Below are 22,674 nucleotides of genomic sequence, written 5' to 3' on the forward strand. Positions count from 1 at the left end.
CTCCCAACCTATCATTGGTATTCTTTATGGATGGCATCATATTTTAAACAGAAATCCTTAATGTTGATCAATTATTCAATTAATCTATTATTTTCTCTGTAATATATGTTTTTAAAGTAGTTCCCTGTCACTCCTGGATCATAAAGACACTCTCTTAAATTATTATCTATTACCTTTAGAGTTTTATACTTCACATTTATGTCTTTAGTTCTTTTAGTCACCCCTGTTTATGACTTTAAAAAGATTCCTAAATATTTTATTTATATCTGTACAGATTAACCAACTGTACATTATTAAAGAATAATTGCAAAGTAAGTGAAAATCAACAGCTGCAGCACAACTAGTTCTCAGTACTTCCGTGAGCACAACATTTGAATTACTCTTGTTCCTCTCTGAAGGCCACAGTTCTGAGCTTCAGTTATGCCCAAACTACTAGATGACATTCTTGTTTCCCTGGTTTTGATCCCTGTTGCTAGGTGAATTACTCTCTTAAGAAGGACACTTTTTCCTTTGACAAATTTGGGGATTCTGTATTACACATTTCAGCTATTTTTCTCTATTGCCTGAAATGGAGCAACTAGCTCTCTTTCTGATATTCGTCTGAAGTGCAAACTATTTCCAAACAAAGAAAATGAGCTTTGTCTGCTTGCTCTTACAGGGTTAAGCCCATCAGCCCAGCTGAACTCTGGAGGTGTCCCACAGAGCATGAGAGTCCCACCTCTGCCTACACTACTGATTTTGTCAGACTGTTGAATCTCCTCCATTTCCAAATCTATATAGCTTCAATGACAGAAGAAACAGACACAGCTTCCAGAGCAATATGTTCATTTTGCTTTCACAGAGTTTATTTACCTCAGTTTGTTTCTTTATGTTAAGAGAAATAAATACTTTTAAGAGATTGGTTGTAAAGAGCTAGGATTTTCTTTTAAAGATCCTACCAGATTTCAAGATAGATCAGCCAGGGTACAGCAATAAATATACACAAACACCTTGATACAAGCTTCAAGTTGTAGGACAGTTTAGGGTGTTTAATATGGATGTTTTTTATTCTTTTAACAGTATGGTATCTATGAAACAAAACAGCACATAGAAGGTTAAAATTCAGAATGACATTTAAGTACTGGATGGAAACTTAATCCTCATCTACTCAAATCCATCAAATCAGGGTTATAGTGAGAATCATGGTGAGAGCTTATTAAAATAAAGATTCTTGGCCACCAGCACTCGAGACTAGGATTGCAAGCCAGCTAAGTTTGTTTATCTAGTCGGTGCAAATCACTCATCTTATACATGAGAAAACACCAGTAAATAAAGTGTACCATATGGCAGGACTGATGATTACCTGTTCAACACCCTTTCTGCCTTTCTTCCTCACTTGCAGGCAAAATACTTTATTTCCCAGTCTTTCACTTGTAAGGGTCATGATGTGACACAATCCTAGTCAATGAGATGTAACAGAAGCTTCTGATACAGCTTCTGGGAAAAAAAATCCTTGAAGTATGACAAATTTTGGCTTGTTAACCTGACTTTCTCTTTCTATATTGCTTTTTTCCTCCTTTTTACTATGCATCCTTCTCTCTTTTCCTGCTTGGAACATAACTGTGATGGTATTAGACCCAGCATCTATCAAACAAGCATGAGAATAAGCTCTAAACTGTAAGAGAGCCAAGCAGAAAGATAGAGTCTTGGTGTCTGATGACATCATGATGCTACTATAATAGCCATGGACAGCCTACTCCTTAAATTCTTATTATATTAGAGCCGCAGGTGATCACAGTTTCTTGTAGATATAGACACAGTTTCCTTTGTGAACTTATACGTATGCCTGTATGGGCATTTGTGTATATGTTTATACATGGACACATAGACAGACACATACATATAATACCAGTGGACCAGAGAAAAAATCAAGGATACCAACAAACCCAGAACATAAACTTCCATGACCCTTTATCTAGGGACTCTCAGAGAAAGGTGCCTCCATTTTTCCCAATAAATTCAGGCAAATGTTTGTAACTAAGCTACACTGGTTTCAATAAGGTCATGTTCACATGTCTGAACAGATAACCATGGCCAACAAAATAAGGTAATCCAACATGCCACGTCTGGAATGAACTGGCCCTACCCAAGCAATATGTACTAAGAATATAGAAGAAGTTATTCCACAAAGAAAAGTACTGTATTGTTATCACAGAGAGTCTTTGAGGTGATGTGGTGTGGGGATTGATACTGGGCATATTAAAAAGAAAAAGGCAGATGACTACCATATCACATGATCATTCTGGCATAAACCCAAGGTAAATAGTAAAATTGGAAAACCACAGACCATTTAGTCCAGCACAGTTTCATCCAGTTCCTCTTCTCAAACGCTACTAGCCCTTCTAATTCTGGAATTCTAGATGTAGTTTACCACTTAAAATGTAAGTTCCCAACCTTTGAGAATAAGCATTGACAGATGCATCAGAAATGCCAGATCATAATAAGCTCCAGAAGGGAATTGCTCTGACTTATCTTTCCTCAATGTACTTTTCAATGTGGTGATCTTAGAGTTTTCCAAAATGGCTCAGTATAAAAGATCAGTATAAGAATCTAAAATGCCAGGCTAAAATTATATTTGTGTCTGTGCATGCATGTGAATCCAAATAAAATAAAAGTATATGCTGATAGATATATGTGCATGTGTGTATAAAATCTATGACTATTAAATATTAGTATTATATCTACCACTCTATCTCTAGAACCTAGCACAGAACCTGAAAAACGGTAGAAAGTGAATAAATATGGGATGGGTGAATGAACAAATGACTGAAAGAAAATGAATGTCTTTGAGTGATCTTTCCAAGTTATGTAGGTGATGTAAGTACGTAGGAAAACAACCTGTAAAGTTTACTTCAGCAGGTAGAGAGCTCTGTATTCCTCACTCAAACCCTGACTCAGCTGACAAGATAGTGTTAATAAGTAAACATAAAGATTTTCTCTTTTTTTCTACTTAGGGAACATAGTGGAAAACAAAAACATTTATCAAATACAGTGTTATAAATATCTAGGTAGCTATATTTTGCATTAATGACTCAATCCAACCTTATCATTTCAATGCTTGAATAAGTTCAATGGAAGCACAGAATCCATGAAGAGTCAGTGAAGACGTATCAACAAGATTTTGTAAATACAGATGAGTAATGCATCCTTTTATAATTATATTTTTCACCAGGACCACATGACAATGCATTACCATCACTTCCAATGTATCCTGACAAAGCATTACAGTTGTATACATAGTTTTATTTTACTTCTTTCTAAGATGTAGCTACTTATTTTTAATATTATTTTCTATGAACTCTTCATTAATTAATTTTCTTATAGATTAACTTGTATTTTCTATAAATTTAAATTTAGAATTAGTTAGACAGGCATAGGCTTTAGTGTGGTATTTAAGAAATATAAGGAAAGTTCTTTTCTTTCTATCCCTATCATGTCGTTGTGATCATTGACTCAGGTTTTTATCTCCATTTATTTCATTTACTATTGCTATTGGCTTATGTAAACTGCTTTCAACATATAGATATAGAGGATGATTAAATCCAAAAAATTAGAATACACTTAAAAAAGTATTAAAATTATCAACAGGCAGAATTCCAAATGTGTTTAAGAGACAAAAAATGTGTGTATGTTTGTGCACACATATGCAAGAAAGAGAAAAAAGAAATAGTCCAAATGTATATTCTAGAAGGAAAAAAAGGTGATCACCTCTAAGTGATGAAATTGAGACTAAAAAAAATGTGTATGCTTTCTTCTTTTTAACTTTTTTTGTTTTCCTCTGTTTTGCAATAAATATTTACCATGAAATTACGAAGACAATATTTATACTATAATATAATGTGATTCTTAGTCCTAAATATCTCTTGAACGTCTCAAAGTCTCACTGAAAAAAAAAAAAGAACACCTTAGTTGATCTTATCTTGATTGCTTTATTTTTTAATCTGTGGGTAAGATAATTAAAAGTGGAATGATTAAAAGATAAAACATAATGATAGAACATAATAAAGAAAAACACAGAGTCAGGAAAGAAAAAATTGTGGGACAGTAACAAACAAACCAATCCTTTTATCACTGGAATAGTAGAACAGAGAGAGATTGGGCTGAAAGAGTATCTGAATAAATAGTGTCTAAAAACCTCCCAAACTTGGCAAATACGAATCTACAGACACAAGAAGTTTAATGAACTCTAAAAAGGATTAACCCCCCCCCAAAACCCCATGCCAAGACACACTGTAGTTAAACTTATAATAAAAGATAGAGTTACAGAAAGATCTTAAAAGCAGCATGACAACCTATGCATTACCAATAGGAAAAGACCAAACTGAAAAACATCAGAAACCCTGGAAACCAAAAGGAAGTGGCACAATATTTTGCAAGCATTGGAAAAAAAAAACAAAAAAAAAAACCCAACTGCCAACTGAATTCTTTGTCTGTCAAAACTACTGTTCAGGAATTACAAAGAAATAAATTATCAAATAAAGGACAGTTAGGAGACTTTGTTGCTACTAGATCTTTCTTTATAGACTGACTAGAGAAAGTTCTTCAAACAGAAAGAAAATGGTAAAGAATCTAGGGGCATCAGAAACGAAGAAAGAACAACAGAGAGAGCGTAAGAATGGGTACATACAACAGACTATTCTTTCCCTCATGAGTTTTATAAATCATATTTGAGATGGAAAAAAATTATAACACCATCTGATACCCAAGACAATTAATTATATTTAAAACAGGGAAGAGAAAGAACCTAAAGGGAACTGCAACATACCAAAATCTGTGGCACACAGTTAAAGCAGTGCTGAGAGAGAAATTTATAGTACTAAGTGATTATATTGAAAATGAGAAAAGATTTCAAATCAATAACCTAAGTTTCTACCAAAGGAAATGAGAAAAAGATTAAAATAAATGTAAAGTAGAAGAAAGGAAATAATGAAGATAAGAACAGAATTCAGTGGAATTTGAAAATAGGAAAAAACAGAGAACATCGATGAAACAAACAACTTGTTCTTCAAAAAAAGTTAATACCATTGAGAAACCTAAAGTAAAAACAACAAAAATAAAAAGAGAGACAACATAAATTACCAGTATCAGAAATTAAAAAGATAATGAAGGAATGTGGCAAATGACTTTGTGCTCATGATTTTGACAACTGAAAAGAAATGGACCAAAACTTAACCAAGAGCGCCACCCCCTGAGTTGTGAATGAGCCTGGTTTTACATATAGAAGGATCCTTTGTAGACATGCAAATCTCCGCACAGAATAGGATAGAGCCTGAGGCAGGCAGGGAAGGGGGCTATGCCACATTTTAATTCTCTCTGTACTGTTATGTTTCAGCAGGAGACTTCAGAGTTTATAAGGAAGTGGAGGAGCATTTTAAACTTAAATTTGGCATTTCCAGACATTTTGAATGTATATTTATCAAGCTAAGAGGGTAGAACATTGCATTTGACATTTTGTTAGCTTTATTTTACAACTGTTAAATACTTAGAACTATGGTAGGTGGGCCTCTTGGTATATTATGTAAGGAGTTGTTGCCTTGAGCTCCTCAAAAGTGAATGGCAAGTCCAGGCAGCAGTTAGGTGAGCTGTGCTCCCTAGACATAGGGACTGAGGGGTCAGCCTGAAGCACCTGAAGGATTATATGTCATAACATAATAGTATAAAGGATTAACATATAATCGTTCCAGCAAATCCTCCCTAGAGTTCTAACCAATAATTCTAGACTTAGAGATTTTGGAAAAGAACGAAGGATGTGGTCTCTGAGCTCAATAGCCTACAGTTCCAGTTACAATAAAAACTATGTACCAGGGACCAAGGCAGATGCTGTATGTGAATTACATTATATAACACTCACAACAGCTGTGTAGGTGTGTTGCCTCATTATGTGTATGAGGAAGCCATGGCTCAGAAGGCATGTCCCAGATCACAGGTAGAAAGGGACCGAATACAATTCTGTCTCACTCCATGGCCAATGCTTATAACTACTGTTTTCATAGCAGTAGATATATTTGGAGGTCTATGGGTATGATATTCTCCTGAGTACTGGGTTACAAGGAAAGTTTCCTTTGAAAAGGCCACAGCACTCTAGGGAGACATTTGTATGAGGGCTGATCCCCAAAATCTATTCCAACTCTAAGAGTTTATCACCTCAGTCTATTAACCACTATTGGATTTTTATGTTACTATGGAAGACTCAATCAGTTTATGACATCAAATCCAACAACAGGGAGAAGGTCAGTGAAACAGGCTTTGGAATATCAGAAGCGAGATATGAACCAAAATTGGATTTATAGAAAAAAGATATCTTAAAAGAAAACATAAAGAAACTCCATGGAGACTATGAGTATACAACCTAGTGTGACAGTTTTATGTTGTACCATCATTCAACATAATGGAAGAATGTAGTCTCTAAAGTATTCATATTAAACTATTCATGAATAATAAAATCATCTTCATTTTAGATGGTCACATATTCTATTTAAATTATTTTATGGCTTTCCAAATGGTGAGAGTGGCAGGGATTGGATGATGTTAAGTTAATTTAAAAGCAACTGTTTAAGTTACTTAAGATTTAAATAATTCCTGTTTTGAGAGAATTGAAAACCACTGCTGAGTAAATCATGGAAGGAGGACATTTATAAATGCATGAAACATCACTCAGAAATGACTGTATTCTAGTTAACACTCCATGTAACAATTCCTCTTTTAAGGGAATAGGCTCCAGATTTAATGCACTATTTTGTAAATTTTACACAGAAAATAATATATATAGTTGCTAAAATACTAGCACTGTCTAAATGTCCTAGCATCTCCATTTTTGAAGTACGTCCTACCAATCTTCCAAAAATATGTTTATATTAATTTGCCATTAATATATAAACAAATGATAAAGCCTATTATAAAACAGCCAAAACTTTCTTTTCCTAGCTTTGCTTTCAGATAGACTAATATTGTGCCATATCATCTACTATTATTACTTACATAAAATTTTCTTCCAAGATGAAAATGCAAGGTGAATGATAAGTTTCCTTTTAAGCTGGCATCCTCATCACAGAACATAAAACTCTAATACACTGTAAAATCACAATCTGCCTAATGTAATAAATTTCTTTTCAGGATAGCATTATCTTTCACCTACTTATTTCTTCCATCTTTCATCCATGGAGTTTTACATTATTTTCACTTTGTATACAACGAGCTGTCACACTTCATAACTGAACAGTCTTTCCCCTTGACAAATCCATTAACCAAAGAAAATAAGACCCTGGTTTTAAGCTGGTCATCATTTGTTCTCTTGGATATAATGCACACGTGAGTTCCCACGAACAAGTATATGCATCCTATCTAATTCTATGTAATCCAGATTTATTTGACTTTGTGTCTTTGGCCCACTTCATTTTATATTCTATTGCATTTAGACAGAAAGTTTGTAAGATCAATTCATAAGCTTCAAAACTTTATGTATACAAAGTCTTTTCAGTTTGCCTAATTATACTGTGAAAATGTTTTCCCTCAAAATATTCCAAAGTAAATTTTAAAATCTTCGTTTGTCCTCAGTAGTGCTCTAGTTTGTCCGTCAAAAACTCTTTCTTTAAAGCATCTGACAACACATACTTCTAGCTGCTATTCCTAATGCAACTCATTTCATTTATTTTCAGTTTATATCAACAAAGGCTGTCTTTTCCCATCTAAAGCTGAACAAAATACAATAAATTGAGTATCCTGATTATATTCCAAAAAATTATCCCGTGAAAGATGACAATGGAGTTTTACTCCTCTAGAGGAAAAAAACAATCTCCAAAATAATGTCCCAGGAGATGGTTTTTCCCTGAGATTTTCCTCTTTATTTTTATAAAGGAAAAAGAATACAAATAGAAGAGGCATTTGAGCAAATCAAATGGTAAATTCCACATTAGGCACACTTTTCTCTTTCTATTTCAAAAAGGAAAGCAGTTTTATCTTATGCTGTAAATACTACAGAATATTTTAAAAAATTTATTCACAGTCATTTTTTTTCTGACATTGTTAATGTCTTTTCTAGGCTTAGTTATTACTTAAATAATGGTAATAATCATTACCACTAACTAAGATTATTTTTAGTGGACATGAAAGGGAAAAAAAAACTTAAAATGATCTTGAAATAACTGAATCTTCAAATAAGTAATCTTGAAATGATCCTTGAAAGTAGCTCAACTTTTACGTTCAAGAGAAATTCGGGGAACTATATATTCAATATCTTATAGTAACGTATAATGAAAAATAATATGAAAACAATTAAACGTATGTATGTATATGACTGAAACACGATGTACACCAGAAATTGACGTATTATAACTGACTACACGTCAGTTGAAAAAAAGAGAGAAATTCAAACTCCCAACAACTTCCTCTAATATTAAGTTACACTGGGAAAGTCAATCAATCAATCTCAACTGAAAATAAAAACATCTGCTGAGGGCAATGTATCCATTGTTTGCAAATAGGTAGTATTATGCAGATTTTGCAGCAAATAATGCGACATTTAACTCTTTTCTAAAATAATGAGAGAAATCAAGACCAGCTTTCATTTTATTATCACAAAATCCAGAACATTTTTGGAAATGTTTGACTCTTTTTCTCACTGAGTACCACAAGGAAGCCTTGTTTTTAATAATTCTAAGATTAACAAATTCTGGGATTTGGAGTCAGACAGCCATGAGTTCAAGACCCAGTTCTTGACTAAGTGAAAAAGATTCAATTATTTAACAGTCTAGATCTACCTCCTCCTGTGTAAAATGGGCACAATGGTGTTTTGTGAACACTTAAATATTACCATACATGTAAAGCATTTAGCACCACCCACTCCTGGCTCATGACATATGCTCAGTAAATATGACTTGCTGCTGCTGTACTTGCTGAAGTCCTGGAACACTGCTCTTTCTGTCAGATACACAATGATTGCACTGGACGTGGTCCAAAAGGTGTGTTTGTTTGGTTGACCAAACCAGAGCAACAGCTGTAAAGACAAAAGAAACATGGTACTCCTCCTCTCTCCAGCATGTTCGACAAGTGATCCTTCTTATCTTTCACACCAACTATGCAAAGTAGGCACTAAAGCATCCTTATTTTAGACTAAGAAATATACGTGCACATGGTCACACAGCTTAATAAAGGTCAGAGTTTTGATTCCCATGGACTTTCCGTTCCATCATGTTACAAACACATTAAATTGGAAGGGAGGGCAAGGAACTATCTGACTCTCCTTTTCACCTGATTCATAGACATGAAGTAATAAAATACTTTGCTAAGATTTGTCGCTATAAAATTTGTGATGAGAGTGGCACTTGACAAACCCCTCTGACAAACTCACAGGTACCTGAGTATCTTGAAAGTTCTCTTAAGCTCCTGTTAAATGAGAACACTCTTGTGAGAGAATTTATTACATAGTCCTTGAGGAAGAGTTTGTTGACTGATATCTGACTGTTAGTAGCTGGCAGAACGGAAGGCAGAATTGGGAAATGGAGAGGTTGATGGTGGAAAAAGAAATGGAAGAGAGATCCAAGATGGAGACTTAGCAAAATACCAAATGAAGGATAATTCCCGTGTATTCAGTACTATTAGGTAGAAATAAACATGTACTTTATAATTCATCTTTAGTTTGGCTAGGGTAGCCTAATCATTAGCTACTTTTATTGTTACTAATATCATCTTCTGTGGGAAAAATAATAAACTACACTGGTTTTGAGGAAAATAATTCTGCCTTTTAGTCACAGTTCTGCTATCCAGTACCAATGTTGCATGGGGCAAATCACTACACAGCTCTAATTCAGTTTCCTCACTTGTAATAATTGCCTTTCATCCTTACAGTGTTGTTATGAATGAAAGTTAGAGTATATGTTAAAGCATATGGGAAAATATAAATAATGTTGGATAGATGCAAATTATTATCATGCAGTAACTGCTTAAACAAATTACTTAACCAGCAAATTTTTACACAAGGCACTGTTTTACTACAGAGTAACCAAAAGTTCATCTTGGAAGGAGTGTCATGTAATAAAATTATTACTAGCTAACCACTTATTCTGACTTCTTTCATAAAAGTAAACTATAATGCTGGTAAAATGGTAATCTAGGACTATTCTAAACAAAGTCACACATCAGTCAACTCCTAAGCCTGGTGCACTTGTGTTCCTCTGGTTTCCACTTCAGATCATGCTGTCATCTATGGGTAGATTCATATTCACCTAATTTCATCTCTAAATTGACCTGAACTTGAATCTAGGCCTCAGGCTCATGCACATTGGGACAGATCCAGTGGGCAAGCTTAGTATTTGCACACCCTTTCATATCCATAAAGGTTTTATCATTCTTACTTGAGTTCTAGTCTAAAAAAATTATTGGGGAGGAAACCTAATTTTTAAATCTCAAGGAAAAGTATAATTAACTGCTGCCAAATTGTGGCTGCTGTTGTAGTCTATGGGCAGATATTTTATTGAGAAAAACTCTCAGGTGAATCCCTTTTCCCACACCAGGATATGTCATTTATCAAGGAATTGGATTCTTCTTCAGAATATCTTAATCATGAAATCATAAAGCAATTCCATCCAAGTCTTCGCTCCAGGCTCTCATCGTTTCTCCTATCAGTTATATCTCACTTGTCTATGAAGCATACCTTCATTTCCAAAGCCCTGTCCTTCAAAAGCAAAAAAGAAATCTAGACTGTAAAATTTGGAGCTATTCCCATTTGCTTTCTTCTGCTAATTCCATTCATTTTTAACACCATAGTCTTTATCTTTTGCAATCACTGCATTTCTTTAATCTGTCACCTCTCTGGACTCTACTTGCTTACTTCTATAAACAACATCAGGAAGGGGAAAAAAAAAGTAAAGTTGAATTTGATGTTGTGTCAATTAGGATTTGAATCTTTTATTTACTACCGTAATCACAGAACAGAATTGCTTCCTTCAAATTACACTCATAAATTATCAACTATTATGCCTTAGTGTATTGGTGCAAAGGTTGATGCTAACTAAAGTTTTAGAGGGCAGGAGAACTTGTAATTTATATGTCACATGTGGTCACAACATAACTACTTGTCACTTGCTTGAGTAGCTACAGAATGATGTAGAAAATGAGTGTGATATACCCATATGGATGCCAAAACTTCCCCTTGCAAATCGTGTGATGCATCCAAAACCTAGCATGTGAGGTATGAGACCACTTTGCTTCTTTAAACAGCTACTCAGTTTTTGAGTTTCAGTTCCAGAGGACCCAGTTATTTCTCTTTAGGAAACAGAAAATAAGAGGCCAAATAATGAAGCATACTCATTTTTAGGCATAGGAGATTATCACTGTCCTCCTAAAGTAAATCAGCAAAACTAAGCTCATAGACACATGCACAACCATTCATTTCATCCATAAGCAACAGCATATTTATTCCTTGTGAAAGGAGCAAGGTGAAATTAGCTCATGGAATATGGACAAAGGATTATTTAATTCTGTTTCCCTACAAGTGTATGATTCAGTGTTTATGAAGACTGTTAAGCCAAGGACTCATTATTCATCCTGCAGGCATCCTGCACTCTTAGATGTGCAACTCTTTGGAAATAAGGATAACATCTCTGCACTGTAAGTGGGAAAAAAAAAAGATACATACAGTCACTGATGCTCGCTTGAAGATTAAGATTTTAAGTGGAAAGTTAACCAAAGTCATGAGTAAAAAAAGCATGTCACAAGGTGGAAGAATATATTTGTAACTCATAAACAAAGAAGCCTCACCTAAAATATAAAAATAAGCCCTCCAAATAAATAAGAACATGACAGATTACCTAATAGAAAAAAAAATTGACCAAAAAATGAGTAGGCATTTCATAAAAAGAGAAAATCCAAATGGCAAATAAACAAAACCTGCTCACCTTCTTAGCAGATTAGAAAATAAATGATAAAATTGCAATGTGTTATCAATATACACCCATCAAAAGGGCAAAAAAGTGTCTAAAAGTGGCAAGTGTTTGTAAGTACATGAAACACCTGAGAACTCTCATAAATTGTGTGGGGAAGTAAACTGCACTTTAAATAACAATTAAGCATTATCCCTTAAGTTGATGATATATGTAACCTAAGACACAGCACTTGATATATATTGTAGAGACATTCCTGTACACTTGTACCAGGACACACGTTAAAGTCAGTAGCGATATTATGCATAATAGTACCAAACAAGGTTAACCCAAATGTCCACAACAATAGAGGAACAACTGTGGTATACTCATATGAAAGAATGCTAGATAGCACTGGAAATAAATGAGCAACAGCTACATAAAACTGCATGGATAAGTCAATCCAGGGGTTATATTGCAAATATTTAATAATTGATCTGACATTGGTTTTAACAAACAGGAAACATGCCACATATTAACAACTCATACAGTTCTGCTTGAAGAATATCAGTGAGCACTGGATAAATCTCAGGAAACCTCATGTTGCTCAAAAGAAAAAGAAACATAAATACTTACATAGTATGTTTACTTATTTATAAATTTATATAAGTATATATGTACTTATATAGAGTATATAAATACTTGCATATTCTATTCAATGAAGTTCAAGAATGAATAAAATAAAGTTTAATTTAATTCTTTAGGGAAGCATCATGACTGATAAAATTAAAGATAAAAGAAAATAATTTCCACAGAAGTCAGAATAGTGGTGGCTCAGAAGGGAGGAAGTGGCGTAAAATGTGATATATGATATATGTAGTCAAGGGGCTTTTAGGGAGCTGTTAATATTCTGTTTATTTAGGAAGTGATGACATAGTCACTATATATCTATTCTCATACCTGATATATGCATTTTAGCTATATATGTATGTATTTATGTTACAATAAAAACATGCAAGCAAAAGAAAAAGAAAACAAAGTCGTATATATCATTTGTGGGCCTTTTCTTCTAGCCTTGGGCGGAAATAGTTATCAAATCATGAAAGAGTTAGACTATCATATGTTTTTCCAAGATTGCCAAAATTATTACCCTATTCATATAATTAAGATTGCCTCCACATCGTTTAACTGTCACAGTTACTTCTGAACTTCATGTTGCTGCTTCTTCCTGCACCTCTTCCCAATCCAGGCAGAGGCATCTTAGTAACCAGAGTGCTGGGACAGGCCAGGAGTAATTCCCTCACTTTTCACAACCACACTTACCATCTGCCACGTCAGAGATCCAGCCTTCCATCCTGTCTCTCATTCCTGTTATCTGAATCATTCTCCCCACAAATTACCTAAGCACCTGCTTTGGAGAATTCCAGGCTATGAGGGGTACCAGAATTGGCCCTAGAGAGAAGAATTTTCAGGTGAATTTGCGGGCTGGATCTCTCACTTGACATTATCCCAAGTTAAATAAATCAGACAGTGAAAGACGAATATTGTATGATTTCACTTATATATGGAATCTAAAAACAAAAACAAACAGCAAAAAATATGCTTATAGATATAGAGAACAAATTGGAGGTTGCCAGAAGCAGGAGGTGGGGAGTAGGTGAAATGGGTGAAGGGAGTCAAAGGTACAAACTTCTAGTTATAAAATAAATAAATCAGAGGGATGTAATAAAAAGCATGGCAACTATAGTTAATAATACTATAAAGTATTAGTATTAAAGTTGCTAAGAGAGTAGATCTTAATAGTTCTTACCACACACACACACACAATTCTGTACTTTCCATGTAATGAATTTAACTAGGCTTGCAGTGATCATTTCGCAATATAGTCAGCTCTTAGAACAGCATGGGTTTGAACTGCACTGGTCCACTTCTCAGATTTTTTTAATAATAAATCCTGTACTACTACAAGATCCACAGCTGTTTGAATCCAAGGATGTGGAACCAAGAATACAGAGGGCCAAATAAAAAGTCAAAAGATTTGAGACCGCATGGGGGACTGTGCCCCAACCCCCACATTGTTTAAGGGTCAACTGTATATACAAATATCAAATAATTATGTTGTACCTCTGAAAGTAACATAATGTTGTATGTAAATTATACTTCAATGAGAAAAAATAATGAGATTTGAAACAATGGGTTGTGGATGAATTTGTGATGTTTTTGCACAATTATTGTAGACATCCAATTCACATATGTTAATTCCTGGTCTCTTTAACAAAACATATCAGATTCATTGTAAGAGTGAAACTGTCTCAATAGATGACTCTGGCTCCTTAGAGAAAAGAGAAATGTAAATAAAACTCATTCTCAGGACTTGGATAATTGAAAGCATAACACAGGGCCTCAGGGGCTCTTTGTAAGTGTTTCTTTGACCAGCCCTTACTGTCTTACCATTAAAGGTAGTACTTGCTCGAAAAAAAAAATTCCCCCAAAATTCAAGAATGCACAAGGCAAGACAAGGACAAGTATATAATTACCTACAAAGTGCTTTCGTATTTTCTTTATAAAGGCACCGTGATACAGCAGAGAATCACGTTCCTGTCTGTGGAACACGGAGCTGTTAATACACCATTTAGATGCAGTAGTTCTCTCTGGCTGAAAAGACGCTTTGATTTTGTTCCCTCTTAACAGTTTTGATTTTCTGAAAATTATGATGGAATTGACTGCAGGCACCTCTGTGAATTCATTACATGGCATTAACTAACAAGAGGATATTGTAAAAATAGGTATGGCATTACCTTGGTTTGGACTAAATAGGCTGGGGAGAAAGATGGATAAGTGGACAAAGGGATGGACGTGGTATATCCACATTAAAAAAGTATCCCTTGTGTTCAAAGGAAATTTGTATTGACCAGTTGCTTTTATACATTGTCTTATAATCCTCTCATGAGGTAATAATTTTTATCCAGATTTTAGAGATGGTTAGGGGACATTAACCACTGATACAGACTCAGAAATAGAGCTGAGTAAGAAAATCTGTTCATCTATTTTTTATCTTTTTCCACTCTACTGGAATTGAGATTTCTGTTAATAAAGAAACGATATTTTAATAAACAAAACTGGCTAGGATTTTAGATTTGTTCAGCTTTCTGTGAATTCCTGTTGCACTTATTGTCAGTACTGATCAACTTAAACAAAATTTAAAATTTTTTTTAAAATTTAAAATTTCAGAGGCTCTTGAGCATACATTTACTAAAGCACTAATCATCTTAATTACAGTTAACTACATGTACTTGACTTCTGGTTTAACATGCAAACCCATTCCATACCCCTCTTCTTTGTTAATACTTGACGTGCTTTTCAAATGATCTTGAGTCCCTCCCCAACACCACATCAAATTATGACTCTTGAAAGCCAGTTAGTATTTCTATCACCCTTGCTAATGATGAGTTTGGAAATGTCTATAGAATACAATTCTGATAATGAAAAAATGAGGGATATCTGCTGAGAGATATCTGAGCAATTTTTATTTATTTTTAAAAAAAGAATGCAAAACAGTTATGACTCATGAGTCTCCCTCTCCCTTCTTGTAGATACTGTTGTGTGAGGATGTTACTCTTGGAGCTGCTGTAGCCATCTTGATGCTATGAATGTAAAGCCTACAATAAAGACAGCTCACTAAGTATGGCTGAGCCAAAAGATGAAAAAAAAAATCTGAGGCATTGCTCTCACTTTCAAGCTACTGAATTTTCCAACCTTTACTGTGCAAAAGTGTAAATTTTGTTTCTTGCAGCCAAAAGCTTCATAATAAAAACATAACGTATATTTCTTTGTAACAAATTCAACTTTGAATAACTTGAGGACATACACTCCAGCCTACTAATCTTTGTAGCTAGTGTCAAACACAATGCCAAGCATAGATTGGATTGTCCAGCATTGGCAGTTGAATGAATGCATGAACGAACAACTTTCAAAATAGTGGGGGAAAGAACAATCATGCTAACGCCAACACTTTTCCACCGATTTTTGGCAAATAGATAGCAATCAGGATTCTCACTGTAGAAGACTTTGAAGAGGTAGGAAGTCTGAGAATATTTGTTCCATAGGATTAACAACTTTTCAAGTGTGTAGTAATTGAGGTTTATTGAATTCATATAGAAGTAACTGAAAGTCTTTGTGTTTAAGACAGGATGTCATTCATTTAAACTAGAAATTTCTGTTGTGCTCCCCTTTTAGAATGTCTATTAATGTGGGTCATCTGATAGAACAGGGCATCACTTTGTTCTCTAGATTCTCTCTCATCTATGGGAGAGCTCCTAATATGAGGATGACACCAAGAACAGAGAATCAAGTAACATAAGTGAATACACAGATGGCTTAAAAAGAAGCCTGCAGATGATTGATAAGTAAGTGGAATTATTTGGAAGTTTCATCCAAGTTGAAAGTTAAGTTGAAAGGAGAATTTAAAACAAAAAGGAATTCAATTTTCCACATGGTCAAAGGTGCTGTCTGAGCTTGAGGTGACCCCCAACATTCTCCTCTCTTCCTGTGTCACTGAATAAGGGGCTGACATCTCTCAGTTAAACTTTTCTTATTCCTTTGAGCTGTCAAAGATGTTTTATCAACATTCTTGAACAGTTCATCATAATTTCATTTAAAATATATACAGAAATAAAAGGTCTACTTGCAAGAAAAATCTAAATTTAGTTTACTTTTTTTTATACATGAAAGAGAACTATCTCCTACAAAAGATGTATCTTACATATTGTATCCCTTACTTTGGGCTAATATTTCATCTATAGTTTATATATTTTTATCTGAGTTTATCTTCTTTAGTTTTTTCAACTGTGATGTTAAATACAGCAAATTACATGTCTGTTTTTGATTAATATCATATTTGTTTCAGGTGTACAAATAATAATTTGATCTTAGTGTACACTACAAAGTGATCAGCACAGTAAGTCTAGTTATTATCTATCATCATAAGATTGATCTCCTTCACCCATTTACCCACCCCCTACCCACTTCTCCTCTGACAAATGCCAGTTTGTTCTCTGTATCTATGAATTTTGTTTTATTCGTTTTGTTTTTTATATTCCACATGTAAGTGAAATCATATGGCATTCATCATTGATTTATTTCAAATAACATAATGTGCTTAATATCCACCCATGTTGTCCCAAATAGCAAGATTGCATTCTTTTTTTAATGGCTGAGTAGTAGTTCATTGTATATAGGTATATATCACATCTTCTTTGTCCATTCATCTATTAATGGACACTTAAGGTTTTTTTTTTCCATAGCTTGGTTGTTGTAAATAATACTGCGATGGACATAAAGAATGTATCTTTTAGAATTAGTGTTTTTATTTTCTTTAAATAAATATCCAGAAATTGAATAGATAGATCATATGGTAGTTTTATTTTTAATTTTTGAGGACTCTTTATTCTGTTTTCTATGCTAGATGCACCAATATACATTCACACCAATAGGTGTAAGGATTCCCTTTTCCCTACATCCTCACCAGCACTTGTAATGTCTTGTCTTTTTGATCACAGTCATTCTAACAGTTGGGAGATGGTGTCTCATTGTGGGTCTGATTTGCATTTCACTGATAATTAGTGATGTTGAATATATTTTCATGTGCCCATTGGCCAACTGTATGTCTTCTGTGGAAGAATGTCTGTTTAGATCCTCTGCCCATTTTATAAAGAGCTTATTTGAGTTTTTATTGCTATTGAGTTGTTTGAGTTTTTCACATATTTTGAATATTAACCCCTTTATTGGGTATATGATTTGCAAATATTTTCTCCTATTCAGTAGGTTGCTTTTTCATTTTGTTGATGATTTCCTTTGCTTTGCAGAAGCATTTTAGTTTCATGTAGTCCCACTTGTTTATTTTTGCTTTTGTTGCCTTTGCATTTGGGGTCACATCCTCAAATTCCACACCAATACTTTTGTCAAGTTGCTTACCTACCATGTTTTCCTCTAGGACTTTAATGGTTTCAGGTCTTATACCCAAGTCTTTAACTATTTTGAGTTCATTTTTGTGTATGTTGTAAGACAGTGGTCTAGTCTTAGTTTTTGCATGCTCCTGTCCACTTTTCTCAACACTATTTATTATAGAGACTGTATCTTCCACATTGTGTATTCTTGGATGCTTTGTTGTAAACCAGTTGATCATATATGTGTGTGTTTAATTATGGACTCTATTCAATTCCACTGATCAGTGTGTCTGTTTTCATTCCAATACCATAATATTTTGATTAGTAGAGCTTTTTAATATGGTTTGAAATAAGGAAGCGTAATGCCTCCTGATTTGTTCTTTTTTTGCAAGGTTGCTTTGCCTATTCAGCATCTTTGGTGGTTCAATACAAATTTTAGGATGATTTATTCTACTTCTATAAAAATGTCATTATTTAAATAGGGATTGCATTGAATTTGTAGATTGTTTTATGTAGTATGAGCATTTTAACAATATTCATTCTTGCAATCCATAAGCATGGAATAGCTTTCCATTACTTTGTGTCTTCTTTAGTTTCTTTCCTCATTGTCTTATATTTTTCAATGTACAGGTCTTTAACCTCCTTGGTTAAATTTATTCCTTAGCATTTTATTCTTTTTGATGCAATTGTAAATGGCAGTGTTTCCTTAATTTCCCTTTCTAATAGTTTGTTGTTAGGATATAAAATGCAAAAGATTTTTGTAGATTGATTTTGTATCCTGAAGCTTTACTGAATGGAATTATTCTTAACTTTTTCTGTTGGAGTCATCAGGGTTTTCTACATATAAAATCATGCCATCCACAAATAATGCCAGTTTTACTTCTTCCTTTCCAGTTTTTCACTTCTTTCTCCTACCTAACTGCTCTGGCTAGGGCTTCCAGTACTGCGTGCAATGAAAGTGATGAGAGTGACTTTCATTCCTGTGCCTGATCTTAGAGGAAAGGCTTTTAGCTTTTCCCATTGAGTATTATGGTAGCTGTGGGTATGTCATATATGGCATTAATTATATTGAGGTGTGTTCTGTCTATACCCACTTTGTTGAGAGTTTTTATTATAAAGAGATGTTGAATTTTGTCAGTTTTTCTGCATCTTTTGAAATAATCAAATTATTTTATCCTTATTATGTTAATGTGTTATATCGTGTTGATTGATCTGTGGATGCTGAATCATCCCAGATTCCCTATAATAAATCCCACTAGATTAAGATGTATGATCCTTTTAACATACTGTTGAATTCAGTTTGCTAAAATTTTGTGCAGATTTTTGCATCTCTCTTTATCAGGGAAAATGGCCTGTATTTTTTTGTTTGTTTTTGTTTTTTGTGTGGCCTTGTCTGATTTTGCTATCAGGGTAATGCTGGCCTTGTAAAACAAGTTTGGAAGCATTCCCACCTCTTCAAAGTTTTGGAAGAGTTTGAGAAGATATATACTGAATATCCATTGTGTGAAGCTGTCTGGTCCTGGACTTTTGTTTGTTAGGAGTTTTTTGTTTGCTTGTTTTTCATTATTGATTACATCTTCTTAATAGTAATTGGTCTACACAGATATTCTTTTCTCTTCCTAATTCATTTTTAGAAGATTGCATGCTTCTAGGAATTCATCCATTTCTTCTAGATTATCCAGTTTGTTGGCATATAATTATATATATTTGTTTCTTATGATCCTTTGTACATCTGTGGTATTCGTTGTAACTTCTCAACTTTTTATTTCTGTTTTATTTTCTTGAGCCCTCTTTTTTGCTTGGTAAATTTCACTAAAGGACTGCCAATTTTGTTAATCTTTACAAAGAACAGCTCTTCCTTTCACTGACCTTCTTTTTTTGTTTGTTTTTGTATGTGTGTGCCTGTTTCATGTATTTCTGTTCAGGTCTTTATTATTTACTTCCTTTTGCTAATTATGGGCTTTTTCTTCTTTTTCTAATTACTTTAGGTATAAAATTAATCTTGAGTTTTTTCTTGTATTTTGAAGTATACAAAATTACTATTATTATTACTATTACTATTGTATTGCTGTCAATTTCTCTCTATAGATCTGTTAACATGTGCTTACATATTTAGGTGTTCCTGTGGTGTGTGCGTATATACTTATAAATGTTACATGCTCTTATTGACATATTTATCATTATATAGTGTCCTTGTTTGTCTTTTATTAAAGTCTTTGTTTTAAAGTTGATTTTATTTGGTATAAGTGTAACTACCCCAATTTCCTTTTGGTTTCTGTTGGCAGGAATATTTGCTTGGAATTTTATTACTTTTGTCTTTTAATCTTCATACTAGCTGTATAAGCAGTTAATCTATTACTTTTACTATATATTTCCCATTACCCATCAGATTTTTACTTTTTTTTGTTGTTTTTGTTGTTGTTTTTACTACTCAGTACCTTTTCTTTTCAGCTTTAACATTTCTTGTAGGGCCAGTTTAGTGGTTATAAACTGCTTTAGCTTTGCTTGCATGGTAAACAGTTTATTTCTTGTTCAATTCAGAATGACAGCCTTGCTTGGTAGAGTATACTTAGTTGAAAGTTTTTTCCTTTCAGTACTTTGTATATATCATGCCATTTTCTTTTGCTTACAAAGTTTCAACTGAAAAACCAGCTGATAAACTTATGGGGGGTTCCCTTATATGTAACATGTTGTTTTTCTCTTGCTGTTTTTAATATTTTCTATCTTTAAATTTTGATACTTTAATCATAATGCATCTTGTCATGGATCCCTTTGGGTTCATCTTGTTTGAAACTCTCAGGGCTTCCTGGATGTAAATGTCTGTTTCTTTCCTACATTAAAGAAATTTTCAGCCATTATTCAAATAAATTTTTTTCTGCCCCTTTATCTCTCCTCCTTCTGAGACCCCTATAATGAAAATGTTATTCCACTTGATGTTGTCACAAACGTCCCTTAAACTATCTTCATTTTTTCCCAATTCTTTTTTCTTTCTGCTGCTCTGTTTGGGTGAGTCCCACTGCCCTGTCTTCCAGATCACTGATCCTTTCCGTTGCTTCATGTAGTCTGCTGTTGAACCCCTGTAGTGTATTTTTCAGTTTAGTTATTGTATTCTTCAGCTTTGACTTTTGTTTGGTACTTCCTTACACTTTCTGCCTCTTTATTGAAGTTCTTACTGTGTTCATCCATTCTTCTCCTGAGTTTGGTGAGCATCTTTATGACCATTACTTTGAACTCTTTATTAGGCAAATTACTTTTCTCCATTCTGTTAAAGTTTTTTTATGGAGTTTTGTCTACTTTTTTTCATTTAGATCGTATTTCTCAGTTTCCTTATTTTGCTTGTCCCTCTGTGTTTGTTTCTATGTACCAGTGACCCATGAGCAACATAGTTTTGAACTGCATGAATTACGTATACATGTGTTTTTTCCAATAAATGCATACTACACAATTACATGATCCATGGTTGGTTGAATCCATGGATGCCGAAGCATGGATATGGAGAGCTGACTGTAAAGTTACACATGGATTTTTGACTGCATGGGGGTTGGCACCCCAGCTCTCATGATGTTCAAGGACCAACTATAAAAACAGCTACCTCTCCCAGCCATAAAGAATTGGCCACATATAAACAATGAACCTTTTGTTCATCCTTGCCCTAGTTCTAGGTTATCTCTCGAAACTTTGTGATTGTCTAAGCAGCATAATTTATTCTTTATGGGTCTCAGTTGTTAAGATTGTCCCAAGCCCTGTCAGTGTTCCAATGGGAGGTATCTCAGTTAGCATTTAGTTTAAGGCTCACTGGAAGCCAAGCCCTTGGGCAGCAGCTTTAAAAATATGCAAAAATATACAGTCCTGAGAAAGCACCATTGTAACCCAGACTAGGTGATTTGGCTGTGTCCCCTTTGATAACAGTTGCAAAAGACATTGCTCTGAATGAGGGTATAAGCTCCCTTCTGGGAGATACTACCAAGATCAAGAGAGACAGGGCAAAGATGACATCCCCTGGCCTACATTCCCTGAGAGTTCCTCTGTAACCTCTAAATGTGTGTTAAACCTGAACCCTGTTGTTCTAGCAGAAGCTCTAGGACAAGTGAAAAGACATTGTTTACGAAAAGTCTGGGGTTATGTTTCAGTCTGGTGTGGGGTCCCCTGGGGGTGATAGTCTGCCAAGGACTTTCTCTATTTCAGTCTCAGAAACACAGGTACCCCTGGCCTCCAGAGACAGGTACTCAAGGGGTACCGCCTGTGTAGACTGCACACACCTGCCAGCTTCAGCCTGAGGCTGGATTAAGTCCTCAGCATTGCAGAGGTGGGGCATGCCCACCGGTGCTAGAAAAGTAGAAGGAGTGTAAAAATGATGCCCACCAGTGCCAGTTCTAGCAAAGAGGAGTGAGAGTACAAAAATGGTGCCTGCTAGCACTTCCATACTGGAGAAAGTCTCAACAGACCCTGTGCTCTGGCAGGTGCTTTAAGATTAGCTAATGAATCTTCTTCACATATGGTATAGGCACTTTTCAAACTGCTGGTTTCATTCTGGGGTGATCCTGGGGTGGGTGAGTCTGCATGTAAGCCCTTTAAAAGTGAACTTTCTGTTAACCACAGTCTTTTGGGTCTCCTGAATGTAAGTTCCATTGATTTCCAAATCTGGATGTTTGGCAGCTCATCTCTCCAGTATAGGTTTCAAGGATTGGGGTGCCTAATGTGGGGCACAGACTCATTGCTCCTCAGAGAGAAGGTTCATATTTGTGAGAGCCCTCCAACTTGTGGGTTGCCTCCCTGAGGGTGGTGTTTTGGCAAGACCAGGTCTGTGCCTCTTTTACCTGCCTCTATATGGTCCT

Source organism: Camelus dromedarius, chromosome 17, assembly GCF_036321535.1.
Source record: "Camelus dromedarius isolate mCamDro1 chromosome 17, mCamDro1.pat, whole genome shotgun sequence".
Taxonomy (NCBI): domain Eukaryota; kingdom Metazoa; phylum Chordata; class Mammalia; order Artiodactyla; family Camelidae; genus Camelus; species Camelus dromedarius.